Raw genomic sequence first — 16,498 nt, 5'->3', positions numbered from 1 at the left:
TATAGTGTAGATTTGAAATAACATACAACTATTTACCACTTAAGAAGTGACACACTAGCTCATGAAGAGTAATCCTTAACAATGTATCAAAGTCAACATGTAATCAACTTCCCTGCTGTTTTCATGTTGTTTCTTCACGCCAGAAGTTTCTGAAATAATTACCAATAATTTTCATTGAAGGAAGTTTTCACCTATTCAGAGGACAGACATCTCCATAAGTGGTGACAGGACGGCAATGAGTCAAGTCATCGTCAAGTCAAGTTATATTCCAAAGGTCAGTGACGATGACCACCACCAACACCCCATCATCAGACCAACAAGGCAGAGGGGAAGTCCATTGAGTTAGCATCTCTAATCAACAGATGTGAATACTGGAGTACATGAAGACCAAGATGGTACTCTGTGTCTTTTTGTTGACAGGATTTCAACTCCAATGGCTCCCACAGCCATTCCACTTCAGATGCTCACTGACATTCTCATACCTTAGCAAGGATCTCTTGGAATTTTTTCTACTTCCCAGATGCTAACTTCCGAATTTTTCTCTCTGAACTTCTATTCCATCTACCAAGAGGAAGGGAACACTCAAGACGAGAAAACAAGTACAAAAGCCCTGAAGGAGGACCTAGCTGGGCATATTGGAAGAACAGAAAGAAAGCCAGTGCAGCTTGAACATGGTACACAAAGGAAAACTGCAGAAGAAACTGGAAGGGATGATATCACAGAGGGCCCAGCAGGTCATGATAAAGACTTTGGATGTTGTGTTTTCAAAAATGTTTCCACTCCCATGGTGAACCAATCTTATGTAAATAAAACCTAGATTTATGTTTCAAAGCTCACCTGCTCCTCCAAAACCCAGTGCAATAGATTAAACTGCCTGCCTGCTAAGCGGCCTCTCTTAAATGTCAATATATGCAAAGTCAAACACTATCTTTTTTCCCAAACCAGTTCCTCCTGACTATTTTATATCTGTTAACAGAGCGACCATTACACCCAGGCCTGCCTGACATCTTTTAAAGCTATCTTTCATTCCTTGTCTACTGCCCATCCCCACTACATACAGGCTCCACAGGTCCCCAAACCTCCAACCTACTCTTTCTTTTCTAGTCCCAATGCCCCCATCCTAGTTCACACTAGCACCAATTCTTATTCAAATTACTGGGATAGGCTAAACTTCCCAGACCTTCAGTTCCTTCCCCATCAAATATATCCTATATGATGTCATTTAGATACTTTTAAGACCATCAACAAGCAGGTTATATACAAATTTATCACCTCAAGTTCTGACTTTACGTCAAGCTCCACTCACATTTCTGCCTACTTAATGTATTTATACTCAGCCTCATTCACATCTCAAATTTTAACATGTCTAAAACTGAACTCCTGACTTCTGATCTTCCCTCCAAATCCCACACCTACTCTTCCCATTCCTATTTCCCACTCCCATCTCAGTAAGTGGCACCTCTACCCATCCAATTACTTGAGCCCGAAATCTGGGAGTCATCCATGACACTTTCTTCTCCCTAAACCCCCACATTCACTCTAAAATTAAACAGATTTTCTTTGACATACTTCTCAAATAATCTACTTCTCTCCATTCCCTCTGCCACTGAGTTCCACCTGCAAAGATGCTTATTCAGGTTGTATGAGGTGCAGCCCAGGCTTCAGGAGCTTTAAAAGCTCCCCGGGTGGTTCTGGCATGCAGCTAAGGGCTCACCCTCTGCTCTACAGGTCCTGGACTCCTACGAACCACTCCAATCTTATTTCTACTACTTTCTCCCTTGTTCACCTAACTCTACCCATCCTGACCTCCTTGCTGGTGCCTTGAACATGCCAGGCACATACATTCCTCCTGGCTTTTGCCCTTGCTACTCCCTCTGCCTGGAGTTTCTGGTTTACTCCTCCACCTTCTACTTCTACAGATATTTACTCAAATATTACTATTGTAGTGATTTAGTGAGACATTCCCTGGCCGTTCTATCGAAGATTGCAATCCCCACCTCCACCTCAACGCTCAGCATCTCTTTCTCTGGCTTTATTTTTCTCCTTGGGACTTACCACATTCTAACATAACATATATTTTATTTATCTTGTTTACTGCCTGAATATGCACTTCATGAGAGCAGGGATGTTTGTCTGTTTTGTTCCTTAACTACATCCCCAGCAGCTAGAACATCATCTGGCACAAGGTAGGTACTCTATTAAAAATTTAACTCCTCAGCAAGGCCTGCCCAGATTCCTCAATTAAATTTAATTTCCCCATTATCCCCCATAGTAATTTATTCCTTTCCTTCATAACATTTACAGTAATTTGTAATTATATTTTGTTTATTTGTTGAAGTTTCTTTCCTAGAATGTAAATTCCATGAGAATAGGGATTTTCTGTTTGGTTCACCACTATATACAGCATTCCTCATGCTTAAGTGGCACAAAGCAATTTAAAAATTTTTAGATGAATGAGTTAATAAATGATTGAGGTCAAATACATTTTCTGAAAGCACACTCTGATCATGTTATTGTTTCAATCAAAAACTTTCGAAGTCTCTCCATCACTCACCACATTAAACCCTAACTGCCTGGCCTTGGTAGAAGACCTCCCACGTTCTGGGCCAATTTACTTTCCTGTCTTGCTCCTATTTTCCCATGTGTCTTTTGCTTCAGCTACACTACACTGCTCATTATTTCCAGTACGCACCCTATACTAACACTGCATTTCCTCACCTCCACATTTTTACTCATGACATTCCTTCTGCCTGAATTCCCTTCTTATTCCTGCCTATCAAAATTCCAGCCTTTAAAATACCTACCCTTCAAAACCCAGCTCAAATGTAACCTTCACAAAGATAGTCCTCCCACCCTAACTTTCCCAATTGAATGGTCTCTTCCTCTTCTTTTTTTGTTTTTGGCCACGCCATGGGGTTTGTGAGATCTTAATTCCCCGACCAGGGATCGAACCCGTGCCCTCTGCAGTGGAAGTGAGGAGTCTTAACCACTGGACCGCCAGGGAAGTCCCTCTTCCTCTTCTAAACACCAAAACACATAATACTGGTTTAATTCCCCACTCATTTCGGAACATACCCTCCCCCACCTTTTACAAACTCTTTTGCTTATAATTACTCAATAGATATTTGTTGAAATGAAGTCAGTTAACACCACTAGTCCCCCTTCTCTGTCATAAAACATATTTAAATTTGGGGAGAGGGGGTGTCCTCTTTCACAAGACTCTTTAATGACCAAAAAGACTTAAAGCTGAAATAGCAGATTCCTAGCCTTAACCTTCCCTTCCATGCTTTTTCTGAAAAGGCAAGATCTTCCCAAATGTAATTTTTGGAGCTCAGATTTTTTAATGTACTCAACTGCTTGAAAAAAATGTTAAGCTGCACGTGCTACTATGATGACATAAATTCCATATGCCATATTAAAATGGGTTACCCTAAGATTATGACATATTTGAAAGACTATCTGGCTAAAAATCTGAATACCTTAAATTCTGCAGTTTGAAAACGATAATTACTAGGAAAATATTTCTGTTCAACAAGAAATCTGAAACTTTTTATGATCTTTTAAGTATCCCACTCATTTCTACATCATGTTAAATGATGTTAAGTAACACTACCAGCAATCCAGTAAAACTCTACCATGAAACACTTGTTGTACCTCAAATAATAGACTTTTGTTTCCCTACCCACTGGGGTTCCCGAAGCGTAGTTCAGAGATCCCTGAAAAGCCCCTTTCATTGAGTCTGTTAAGTTGAAACTATTTTCATAATACTAAGAAACTACTGCCTTTTTCATTGTGTTGGCATTTGCACTGGTGATACAAAATCAATAATGGGTATAACTGTGGATGCCTTAGCTTAAATCAAGGTGACGGCATCAAACTGTACTAGAGTTATGTGTGTCTTTTACCATCATGGACTAGTGATCTTTTTAAAAAGTCAATTTCACTTAAAAATGTTCTTGATGAAGCAATAAAAATTACTAATTTTATTAAATCTGAGCCCTTGTACAGGTCTTTTAAATATTCTGCGTGATGAAATGGGAAGTATGCAAAAAGCACTTCTACGGGATAGTACATTGGTTGTCTCCAGGAAAAGCAATTGTGACTCTGATTAGTGAGCTAAACTAACTGCTTTTTTTTTTTTTTTTTTTTTTTTTTTGCGGTACGTGAGCCTCTCCCTGTTGTGGCCTCTCCCGTTGCAGAGCACAGACTCCGGACGTGTAGGCCCAGCGGCCATGGCCCACGGGCCCAGCCGCTCCACGGCATGTGGGGTCCTCCGGGACCGGGGCACGAACCGCGTCCGCTGCATCGGCAGGCGGACCCCCAACCACCGCGCCACCAGGGAAGCCCAACTAACTGCTTTTTTCATGGAACACTACTTTTACTTGGAACAAAGGGCAAACTGTCGTTATTCAGACATGAATATTTAGCAGGCATTTTCTTGAAAATGAAGTGATTCTGTCCCTTCAAGGAAAACAATTGATAGTATTTGTTGCCAATGATAAAGTCCAAGCTTTCAATCAAAAATTAAAATTTTGGAAATACTGTAGCTGCTTAATAGACGCCCAATACTTACAAATTTTTCTGATAAGAAGGACAGTGATATTAGCTAATGTGGGTTTTTTGGTATTATATTATAAAACGTGTCATTTGGAAGATCTGCTTAACTCAATGAACCAACATTTCCTAAACAACCAATGCATGATATTATAAAATCATGTATCATGATATTATAAAATTCATGTAAATGAATTTTAATGTAACAGTAACATCGTATGATTTCAGATTCCACACTGCAGCCTAACTTGTGAAGAAACTACCAATTATCAAGTTTTGGTGTAGTATCAGAGAATAATATGCACAATTGTCTGAAAATACTCCTCCCTTTTCCAACTACAAGTCCTTTAAGGCCATATTTTCTTCATGTATTTCAATCAAAACAATTTATCACATCAGATTGAATACAGAAGCAGATATGAGATTCTAGCTGTTTTCTATTAAGCTGGATATTTAAGAGATTTGCAAAAATCTAAAAATGTCACTCTTCTAATTTTTTAAGTTATTTTCATAAAAATATATTATTTGTGTTAATATGATAGCTTTTTAAGTAATTATTTTTTCATGTTTTTTGTTTTAATTTCTAATTTAGTAACTATCACTAGATATAAACCACATAAAGAAAATCTCAATAATTTTTAAGAGTGTAAAGAGGGACTTACCTGGTGGTCTAGTGGTAAGGAATCCGCCTTCCAATGCAGGGGACACAGGTTCGATCCCTGGTCAGGGAACTAAGATTCCACATGCTGCGGGGCAACTAAGCCCGCGCACCTCAACTAGGGAAAGCCTGCTCGCCACAACTAGAGAGAAGCCTGCGTGCCGCAACAAAAGATGCCACAGTGAAGATCCCGTGTGCTGCAAATAAGACCTGACGCAGCCAAATATAACATATAATAAATAAATAAAACAAATATATATTAAAAAAAAAAGTGTAAAGAGTTCTGAGACCAAAAAGTTTTGAGAAACACTGCTTAAGAGAATTTGCCTCTGATTCCAACCCCAAACTGTTTTTTGTATCCTCAACCAGAGTTGAACCTGGGGTAGATATCTGGCCCAGGGGAAATCAAGCCTTAGACTGACCAAATCAGATATTGCTCAGGAATCTGAATTAAGCTTCATGGATACTGAAGTCTGTTTATGGTGGAACACTAGACTCCATTAACTCTAACTGCTGAAGTATTGTACTTGGAACTGTTTTGGTGCCAGCCCTTTCTGAAGCCTTGCCGTTCACCTTTTCCTTGGATTCGACGACAGCTATTTCCTTCTGATAAATCTTTTATATGAGCTATTTTAAATGGGCTTCTTTTCCTTATGATCAAGAAAGCCTTAACACCACAGAACCTCAATGCCGTTACCAGAAGTGTTTCATCTGGTGTCCTTGTATGAAACAACAAATTATAACAAGATTCTCCTCCATCTGAAGACCATATTCCCATATAAAAAAAAAATTATCACTCCAACAAAACTAAAAATTGAATGTAAATTATCGGCTCATTCAGAATAAGAGACAAACTTAATGACCAGCTGCAGATAAGGGAGGCTTGATTTTTTTCTCTCTTTTGGAGAAGACCATTATATATCATGTCAATACAATTTAGACAGCAAATGGCTTCACTGCAATACACCAATCTGACAGGGTTTTTCAGAGAGGTTGTTGAACAGAAAAAGAACAAGGTAATGAGACCTGCCCTACCAGATATGAACAACTATTATAAAGCTATGATAATTAAGGCAGTGTAGTACCAGCACAAGATATGTAAACAGACCAATGGTACAGAATATAGAGAACACAGACACAAATCCTCATATATTTGGAAACATGTAGGTGGTATTTCAAGTTGTAGGGGGCAAATATGACTATTCAATAAATGATGGTGGCATATCAGGTTATCCTATGGAAAGAAAATTAAATCCCTACTTTGGGTTATCCTTATGAAAATAATTAGATCCCTACTTAACACCAAGCATCAAAATAAATTCCAGGTGGATTAGAAACCTGAATGTGAAAAGCATAACTTTAAAACTTGTAGAAGAAAATACAGGATGTAACTATTACCTCACAAGAAACACACAATATAAAGGAAAAAAAAAATCCTACTTTAAAGTTTAAATTTAGTTTCAATAAAAGATAAAGTTAAAAAACAAATTAGGGGCTTCCCTGGTGGCGCAGTGGTTGAGAGTCTGCCTGCCGATGCAGGGGACACGGGTTCGTGCCCCGGTCTGGGAAGATCCCACGTGCCGCGGAGCAGCTGGGCCCGTGAGCCATGGCCGTTGAGCCTGCGCGTCCAGAGCCTGTTCTCCGCAACAGGAGAGGCCACAACAGTGAGAGGCCCGTGTACCGCAAAAACAAAAACAAAAACAAAAACAAAAACAAATTAAAACATACCCATTATGGATGGCTATTATTTTTTTAAAAAAGAAGAAAATAACAAGTGTTGCCAAGGATGTAGAGAAACTGGAACCCTTGTGCACTATTGGTAAGAATGTAAGATGGTGCAGCCACTACATTAAACTGTATGGAGCTTCCTTAAAAAAGGTAAACATAGAATTAACATATAATTCAGCAATTCCACTTCTGGGTATATACCCAAAAGAATTGAAATCAGGGTCTCAAAGAGATATTTGCCCGCCTATGTTCAGAGCAGCATTATTCACAACAGCAAAAGGTGGAAGCAACCCAAGTGTCCATTGGTGGATGAATGGATAAACAAAATGTAATTACATACATACAAAGAAGTATTATTCAGCCCTGGAAAGGAAGGAAATTCTGACACATGCTAAAGTATGGATGAACCTCACAGACACCATGCTAAGTGAAATAAGCCAGATACAAAAGGACAAATACTGCATGATTCCGCTCATATGAAGTATCTAAAAGTAGTCAAAATCATAGAAACAGAAAGTAGTACCTGTTTCCAAATACCAAGAAAAGGATTATGTAAATCTCAAATTAAGGAGATGAATGATTACATATACATCTTTTTTTTCTTACAAACAAATAGATTGATAGGAGGAATCAGAGGTCTTCAGAGAACTACTGCAAGCCCTCCTTTGATGTAGCTGGTGCCACAGCCTGAAGATTTATGCCAACAGCTTCTTAGAAAGCAACAGTCAAGAATAAAGGTCTCTAGGGCTTCCCTGGTGGCACAGTGGTTGAGAGTCCGCCTGCCAATGCAGGGGACACGGGTTTGTGCCCTGGTCCGGGAAGATCCCACATGCCGCAGAGCGGCTGGGCCCATGAGCCATGGCCGCTGAGCCTGCACATCCGGAGCCTGTGCTCTGCAACGGGAGAGGCCACAACAGTAGAGGCCCAAGTACCGCAAAAAAAAAAAAAAAAAAAGAATAAAGGTCTCTGGGACTTCCCTGGTGGTCCAGTGGTTAACTCTCTGCGCTTCCACTGCAGAGGGTGTGGGTTTGATCCCTGGTCAGGGAACTAAGATTCAGCATGCCGCACGGCGTGGCCAAAAAATAAAAAAACTTTTTAAAAAGAGTTGTTGGGGCTTCTCTGGTGGCGCAGTGGTTAAGAATCCACCTGCCAACGCGGGGAACACAGGTTCGAGCCCTGGTCTTGGAAGATCCCACATGCCGCGGAGCAGTTAAGCCCGTGCGCCACAACTACTGAGCCTGCACTCTAGAGCCCACGAGCCACAAGTGCTGAGCCCACGTGCCACAACTACTGAAGCCTGCACACCTATAGCCCGTGCTCTGCAGCAAGAGAAGACACTGCAATGAGAAGCCTGTGCGCTCCAACGAAGAGTAGCCCCCGCTCGCCGCAACTAGAGAAAGCCCGCACGCAGCAACGAAGACCCAATGCAGCCAAAAATAAATAAATAAATAAAATAAAAATTTTTTTAACTGTGAAAAAAAAAAAAAGAATAAAGGTCTTCATGGTCAAGCAACAGTTACTGTCTGAATGTAAAATTCCCATTCTGCGGTCTGCATCCAGCTCTCCCAAAGCAGCATGACCAACTCTGCCACACAGAGCAACTAAACAACTCCTGCCAATTCTATTAAAACATGACCATAGTTGTAAGCATGAAGGCCCAAGTGTTCCCTAAAGAGGCTAAACTTCAGAATCTTTTTTCCTATAATGGGAGCTTGTCAAAAACAAAAGTAAAAGAAGCTACTGGATCTTAGGAGCAAATGTATCAGCATAGCCTTTCAGAGTGATTCACCATGACTGAAAACAAACACAAGAAACAGGTGTGCTTCCCTGAATACACAACCAGAATTTAATATGGAGGCAGTATTGTTATGAAACTAGGTTAAGAATAACCTTATAAAATCTGAAAGTAAATATGACAAGATGGTAAAAAGAAAAATGAATTTCAGATAAATATCAGAATACTGTTATTGTCAGGCTCTGAGTAACTTGAAATCAGTAAGTTACTCAAAATACCACTAAACGGTAAGAATCTTATAAATCATTTTCTGCTAAGGCAGGAATTAGTTTAGCCCCAAAACAGTTTTAGAATGTAGTTCCACTGTATCTTTCATTTATATTATCCTTCATTAGTGTGATGGATTTTCAGAAAACACTATGGATGCATCAACATTTCTGAGTCCATTAGTACACGATAAAAATCCACAGGATCCAGCACTGTTCCACAACCTGTGATAAGACAGCTAGATATCAGAGTTCACGGCCTATCTGAAAATTTCCCCTAATTAAGAAAAATTTGTCTCTTTTTTATGATGAAATCTAGTGATAATGAAAAAAACATGCTATTACAGCATAATCTTACATAACAGTCCAACTGTGTTGGAGAAATGTGTGTAATTGAGGAAAAGGGAGGAAAGACAAACACATACTTGTACATATATACATATACACACAAAGATTTATAACAATCAAAACCCCATATCCCCAAAATACTACATACAAATTATCAGTTTCTAAATTTCATCCTGTGTACCTTTCAATCTCAGAAAAAAAGCAAGGTTGCTCATGAGAGAAGAAACTCCCCAGTCTCCTCTATAGCTAACCTTATATTAACGATGTCGGGGTGGAAAGCAATGCCCTCTTCAGAGATACTACCTGTCTTTCACAAAGACTATTCAAGATAAGAAATCTGTGAGGTCTCAGATTCAGAATCCAGCAATGCCAGTGGCACAGAAGTGAGTCAAACACTAGGTGCATTGTGTTAAAAGAAAGCCACCTTTAGTTTTTAGAATGTGGTGCCAGAAACTCCCTAGGGAGATGAACAACATAATTTATTAAAAGGGAAGAAAACGTAATTAATGTATATATAAATGTACAGAGGTGAGGTGAGGGGACATTTGAGACAAGAAAAATACAAAATGATCCAGGGACTTCTTTTACTAGAAGCATTCAGACACCAAGCTTAAGGGTTCCCACAGGTCAAATATGGGACATTTTGAGAATCAAAAAACGGCTATAATTATTGGTAAAACATAGACTAAATTAAAATCCACGCGTTTATAATGATACTAAAACCAAGAGAGCAAGAAAAAGAAACAATTCATTTGCTATCATTAAAGGTATACCAACTCCTTGTTCAGAAAATTGCTAAAGGGAAAATTAAGAATTTACCTGAACTTTTGGGAAGAAATTATGATTTATTCCTAACTGATGAGGGAAATCTTTACAGAAGATGGAAGGCAAAGGAATGGCAGAATTCGAAAATTACCATTTTGTAATAACCAAAGAAATAACTGATTCAGGCAAGGATCATCATCAGAAGGTGAAAGGTTGCTGGAGAAGTAAAACACTATCACGCCAAAGTGTCACCACTCTACAGATTACTTGCTAATTACAAAGGGGAAAAGAGTCTTTACAGTGGAGAGAGCTGGTATTTATGATCTTGAACAAACAAATTCATCACCATTAACAGTCAGACATTATGACATGATGTTTCTCTTACTGTGATGTGATACGAGGTACATAGCATCACCTATGAAGTATTATTACCAAAAATGTTTAACCTGAATCTAACCAAGACTTCACTGCCAGTTTGTAGGAAATACAGAGATAAAGGAACAAATTAAATGAAACTGTGAGGAAACACTCAGAAAATTCCAGAAGTGATATGTTATACAAGACAGATGGCCTGGTCTCTTCAAAAAGGCAGTACTGCATGGCTCCTAAATAAAGGGTTCTAGATTGAGAAAGAGACTAAAGAGGGGACTTCCCTGGCGGTCCAGTGGTTAAGACTTCACCTTACAATGCAGGGGGTGCGGGTTCGATCCCTGGTCGGAGAGCTAAGATCCCACATGTCTCGTGACCAAAAAACAAAAACAAAAAAAACCCAGAAGGAGGCTTCCCTAGTGGCGCAGTGGTTAAGGATCCGCCTGCCAATGCAGGGGACACAGGTTCGAGCCCTGGTCCAGGAAGATCCCACATGCCGTAGAGCAACTAAGCCCGTGTACCACAACTACTGAGCCTGCACTCTAGAGCCCGTGCCCTGCAACAAGGGAAGCCACAACAGTGAGAAGCCCACACACCACAACAAAGAGTGCCCCCTGCTTGCCTCAACTAGAGAAAGCCCACGAGCAGCAACAAAGACCCAACACAGCCAAAAATAAAAACAAATTAATAAATAAATTTATAAAAAAAAACAGAAGCAATATTGTGACAAATTCAATAAAGATTTTTTTAAAAAAAAAAGAGAGACTAGGGCTTCCCTGGTGGCACAATGGTTGAGAGTCCGCCTGCCGATGCAGGGGACACGTGTTCGTGCCCCGGTCCGGGAAGATCCCACATGCCACGGAGCGGCTGGGCCTGTGAGCCATGGCCGCTGAGCCTGCGCGTCCGGAGCCTGTGCTCCGCAACGGGAGAGGCCACAACGGTGAGAGGCCCGCATACCGCAAAAAAAAAAAAAAAAAAAAAAAGAGAGACTAAAGAGACATGTTTGGAGAAAAAAATACCAATAGCTAACAAGCGTTGCATTGGAGACAATTGGGAAAATCTGAACATGAACTGGGTATCAGATGGTATTAGGAAAGTATTGTTAATTGCCTCAGCTGTGACAATGTAAGAACAATTAACTAAAACAATGTTTTTATTTTAAAAAGATGCATCTAAAGTAAAGCATTAAAGTATTAAGGTGTCATGATATCTACAATATAAAGATTTATATATTATATGTAAAGACACATACATAGATAAAGCAAATACAGAAAACATGAAAAATTGTTGAATCTAGGGGATAACTGGTATAAAGGTGATAACGGTACTGTTCTTTCAATTTTTCTGTATGTTTAAAATTTTTCACTTAAGCAGTTGTGGGGGGGCTCAAAATGTACTTCCTCCCGGAAGGCCTTCCAAATGACCTCGCCTCTAAATCTTAATCGCTTCTTTACAAAGTCCTCTCAGCATGTAGCACAGTATATTTCTGTTCCTGTTCTGTTTTCTAATTGTTCTCTTATAATTTGATACATTCGGATTTGGTTTTCCAATAAAACTGTAAGCTCCTTCCAGCACAGACATCTTTTAATTCTTTTCTATTTTCTCAGAGGTCATAGCGAAGCACAAATTCTGCAATTAGCAGACTTTTTTTTTTTTTTTTTTTTTTTTTTGCGGTATGCGGGCCTCTCACTGTTGTGGCCTCTCCCGTTGCAGAGCACAGGCTCCGGACGCGCAGGCTCAGCGGCCATGGCTCACAGGCCCAGCCGCTCCACGGCATGTGGGATCCTCCCGGACCGGGGCACGAACCCGCGTCCCCCGCATCAGGAGGCGGACTCTCAACCACTGCGCCACCAGGGAAGCCCCTAGCAGACTTTTTTAAAGTACCAGTAGCGAACCGGTTTTCAAGGCAGAAACAGAGACACAGATGTAGAGAATAAACGTCTGGACACCAAGTGGGGGGATGGTGGGACGAACTGGGAGATCAGGATTGACATATATACGCTAATATGTATAAAATAGATAACTAATGAGAACCTGCTGTATAGCACAGGGAACTCCACTTCGCTGCACAGTAGAAACTAACACAACATTGTAAAACAACTATCCCATTAAAAAAAAAGTAAATAAAATAAAAATCAAAAAAAAAAATAAAAGTACCAGTAGCAGTATTCTGTGCAGGCACTCAGAAAAGCACCTTAACTAACTGGGTTAGCTTTCCAACTCCTCAACAGAATGGCAGTTCGCTCGTATAAACAATTTTGAGTCACTGCTATCAAAAAGAGATCATCAAACATCACTTATGGGCTTACAGAATTTCACATAGAGAAACTAGCAGCAAGAGTTAAAGGGAGAAATTAGAATATAGGTTCTACATGTCTTCCTAGCGTTGTTAATGGATTTCCCGTGTTACCCAGGCATACAACTTTATTCTCATTATTCTTCAGTCCAACAATGTCTATCACCACCACCACCCCCATCTGCAAAACAGTGACAGTATTTATCCACAACTCCTGGGTGTAATGAATCTTAACAAGCTACATAATGAACTTTAAAAACTTAGACAAAAGAGTGCACACTTTTTTTTTTTTCTCTTTTTGGCAGCGCTGCGCGGCATGTAGGATCTTAGTTCCCTGACCAGGGATCAAACCCATACCCCCTGCAGTGGAAGCGTGGATTCTCAGCCACTGGGCCACCAGCGAAGTCCCCTGCACAAAGATTTTTAAAATTTGATAATACAGTGTTGGTGAGAAAAGAGGCAGACTCATACACTGCTGGCAGGAATATAAATACAACCTCCATGGAAAGCAACTTAGCGATATCTAACAATATTAAAAACACATATATCCTTCCACTAGGAATTTATCCAACAGACACCCATGTACATAAAAAGTACATACAAGGAGTTAATTGTAGCACTGAAAACAACCTAAGTATCCAATAAGAGCTGGCTGAATGACGGTACATCTATACAGTGGAGTATCTGCCATCTTTCAAAATGGGAGAGGTACTCTATGTACTACATGAAATGACAGCCAAGATATACTAAGTAAAAAAAGCAAAGTGCAGAATAGTGGGTACAGTATCTTATTTGTATAAACAACAAATAAAAACAAAATACCAACGAATACATAGTTGTATATGCTTATAAAAGCATTACCTCTCGAAAGGTAAACAAAATACAAGTAACAATAATTTCCTTTGAGGGAGGTAACTAGAACGATGAAAGGAGGACAGGAGAAGAAAGATTCTTCCCTCTCTCTGTGTAGCGTTTGAGTTTTATTTCATATGTATGTACATGTGTTACCCATTTAAAGAGTTATTTTTTTAAACATGGCTCTGCACCAGTTCGAATTATGTAATTAATATTATCTTAACCTAAAAGCATTTCATGTCTTCATACCATGAAAATTTTACATGAGACTTCAGTGAATTCAATCAGATAAAAACAAAGCATCCTACAGGACAGAAGCCTACTGAAAAGAGAAATGGACATTTATTACCTCCATAGCTTTACTACAAGATTTTACCAGACTACCTGATGGAAGTCTGGACATAGGCAACATTAAACATCTCCAAGCACCAAACTAACCACTATGAAGAGCTCTAAAAGGAGAAGTCCCAAAGTACCAAATGGACACCAGCCACCCCCAGCCTAAGTGTGAAGCTGTCACAATAACTTACACTCCTCAGTCTTCACACAAGGAAAAAAAAGATGAGTCTCCAGCTCTTTCACAGGACACAAGAAAATATATGCCCCCCCAAATTCCTGTGCTTCCTCTGTGTCCTCTCTCGGCTCCAGCTGTAACCATGGCAACAGAAAACAGCACAAAAGACAGCTGAACCATGAGAAGGCCAGAGTTAAATGGAGAAGTGAAAAAAATATATATATACTTTAAGGCCCAAGAACATAAGGTCCTAGAGTTAAGAATGGCAGCAAAAAAAAAAAAAAAAAAAAAAAAAGCCTTGAGAGGCGAATACCAAAGAAAGAACACAAAGGAAAGAGAAGAGAAAATAAGGCTCACTAATATGTCCCATTCCTAAGTTATCCAGATAGGAGACAAGGTTGGCAAAGACAACTGAAAAACACAGAAAATGTGCACACACACACCCCCAACAATTTAGTTATTCATTTCAATGCTATTCAGCAAACCTTTTGCTTGTAACAGTTTATTAACTCCTCACTCTGTTGTGATGGCAGAGGTAAGAAGCAGCAAGTATCCAAAGCAGTGGCAACACAGGAAGGAGTAAATTAAGGGACCACGTGTAATCTGCCAACTGCAAACCCTGGTTCTAGATCACTGAAATATTACTGTACCTTAAAGTTAATTTTTAAAAATTTGCTCTTTGTTATTTGCAAATGTGAAAGAAACACCACTCTTGTTACTTAAAATTAAAACGTCCACTGGGTAATTTATTGTCCACCAGTAGTTTCAGATTGCTTTTGTTTTCATGTGCTCTTCAGAGCATCAATAATGTACAGCTAAAACGAAAGCGCTAAGGAAGATCTTTTACCAAAAAAGAGGCAAATAGGTCACACAAAGTAGGAGGGCTGGAGATGAGAGAACCCTGACGTCTTGATTTACAATTACTATTCTAAGCCCTATACCCTTCGCTCTTTATCTAGTTCTGTGAGAATAATAAATAACTTTACTAAACGAAAACTCCCCTTACTTTCGTTTTTATGACCCTAGTCCTCCTTAGAAAGGCTACCAAAATCCCCTGCCAGAATAACTGAATGGGTTGGGGCACCTACTCCTAAATTTAGGGGAAGTTTGCATTAAAGATACAACATGACGATGGGAGTATCCGAGGAAAGAAAAATAATGCTAGAACTAGGAGCTGCAGTGACAGTTTCAAAAGAAGGGTCAGCGTGGGGCATGTTGGCTCTGGGAGGCGTTTGTAGCCTGGGAGTCTCTAGGACAACACAAGATGCGAACGGTGCTTTGCCATAAACTCCCTTAAATAATCTAAATTCTCCCTTTTGGATAAAAGCAACAGGCTCACTATCTGGCACCAAGTCTAGCCCACTGCCCGGGAAGAAGGCAGGCGCGTGGTCAAGGGTCTCTTTATCCCGCAGGTCCCTGCAACACAGCGATGCGCATGCGCCCCGAGGGCAGCGAACAAGCACCCCTGGCTCGTTCACACTCGCGCATGCGCAGTCACCCATCTCGCCGCAGGCGACAGCTCACTATTTGGCAAGGGGGATGGGGCTGGGAAAATTATGGGGGGGGCCGAAGGCGGGGGCGCGTTTACGGTTGATTAGGCTCTGGCATTCGCGGGCCACGTAACCCGGCATGTGGGAAACGGGGCAGAGAAGAGTTATGTGAGGTGGCGGGGGGGGCGGGAGTGTGTGGGGGGTCAGTCACCCCTTAAGGGAGACGCCCCGCCCCCACTCCGACAGGACAACCCTCTTCCTCGACTCTCCTCCCCCCACTCACCTGAGAGCGGCGGCGACAGCTGCTGGTCCCCGTCCCCCTGCACTCGCCTCATACTGTCCGCAACATCCGGGACCTGCGGAACCGCCGATACACAAATACACACACACTCGGAGCGCGCACACTCACACATACACACACACACCGAAACACACCAGCCGGGGCGTCATGGCGTCAGCACGTCGACGCAGCGAGCGCGTACCCGCCAGGCCCCACCCCGCACGGCCTCCGCCCCCTCTACTCCCCTCCCCTCCCCTCTCTGGGTTCTCAAGCCTCTCCTCCCTCTGCTTCAAGACTCCGCCTACCTTCCCTAGTGCGCATGCGTCCCGGTTCTCACCAGGCCCCGAGGATTTGAGGGGAAGGAGGGGCCTGAGAAGAAAGAGGCGGGAACTCGGAGGGGGTCGCGTGCAGGGCGCGGCAGGCTTCGCGGAGGTGCGAGGACGAAATAGAGGCACACCAAGAGTGGGAGTGGGGTGGCCGTAACAATAAAGGCATTTAACAACAGCAACTTATACTTACAAGCAGGGTGTGGTTTACTAACGACTTTACCTCATTTTTTTCTAACCGTCAGTAAAATATTTTTTAGACTTTATGATGATGTTAGAGACTCTTTTAAGTAACATAAAACTGAGCATTTGGA

General features: G+C 41.0%; 1 protein-coding gene across 3 annotated transcripts in view; it reads right to left on the bottom strand.

Annotated features, from left to right (window-relative positions):
* SPOP (speckle type BTB/POZ protein) overlaps window positions 1–16,061 on the bottom strand; it is a 67,729-nt gene extending 51,668 nt beyond the window's left edge. For all 3 annotated transcript variants that reach the window (XM_067717081.1, XM_067717080.1, XM_067717079.1), the window contains exon 1: window positions 15,862–16,061. The gene's annotated coding sequence lies outside the window, so the exon portion shown is untranslated. The remainder of the gene's footprint in view (window positions 1–15,861) is intronic.
* Window positions 16,062–16,498: the final 437 nt, after the last annotated feature.

The sequence above is a fragment of the Pseudorca crassidens genome, chromosome 19 (assembly GCF_039906515.1).
Source record: "Pseudorca crassidens isolate mPseCra1 chromosome 19, mPseCra1.hap1, whole genome shotgun sequence".
In the NCBI taxonomy this organism is placed as follows: domain Eukaryota; kingdom Metazoa; phylum Chordata; class Mammalia; order Artiodactyla; family Delphinidae; genus Pseudorca; species Pseudorca crassidens.
The sequence above is the reverse complement of the archived record's forward strand: the minus strand, read 5'-3'. Positions and strand labels throughout refer to the sequence as shown.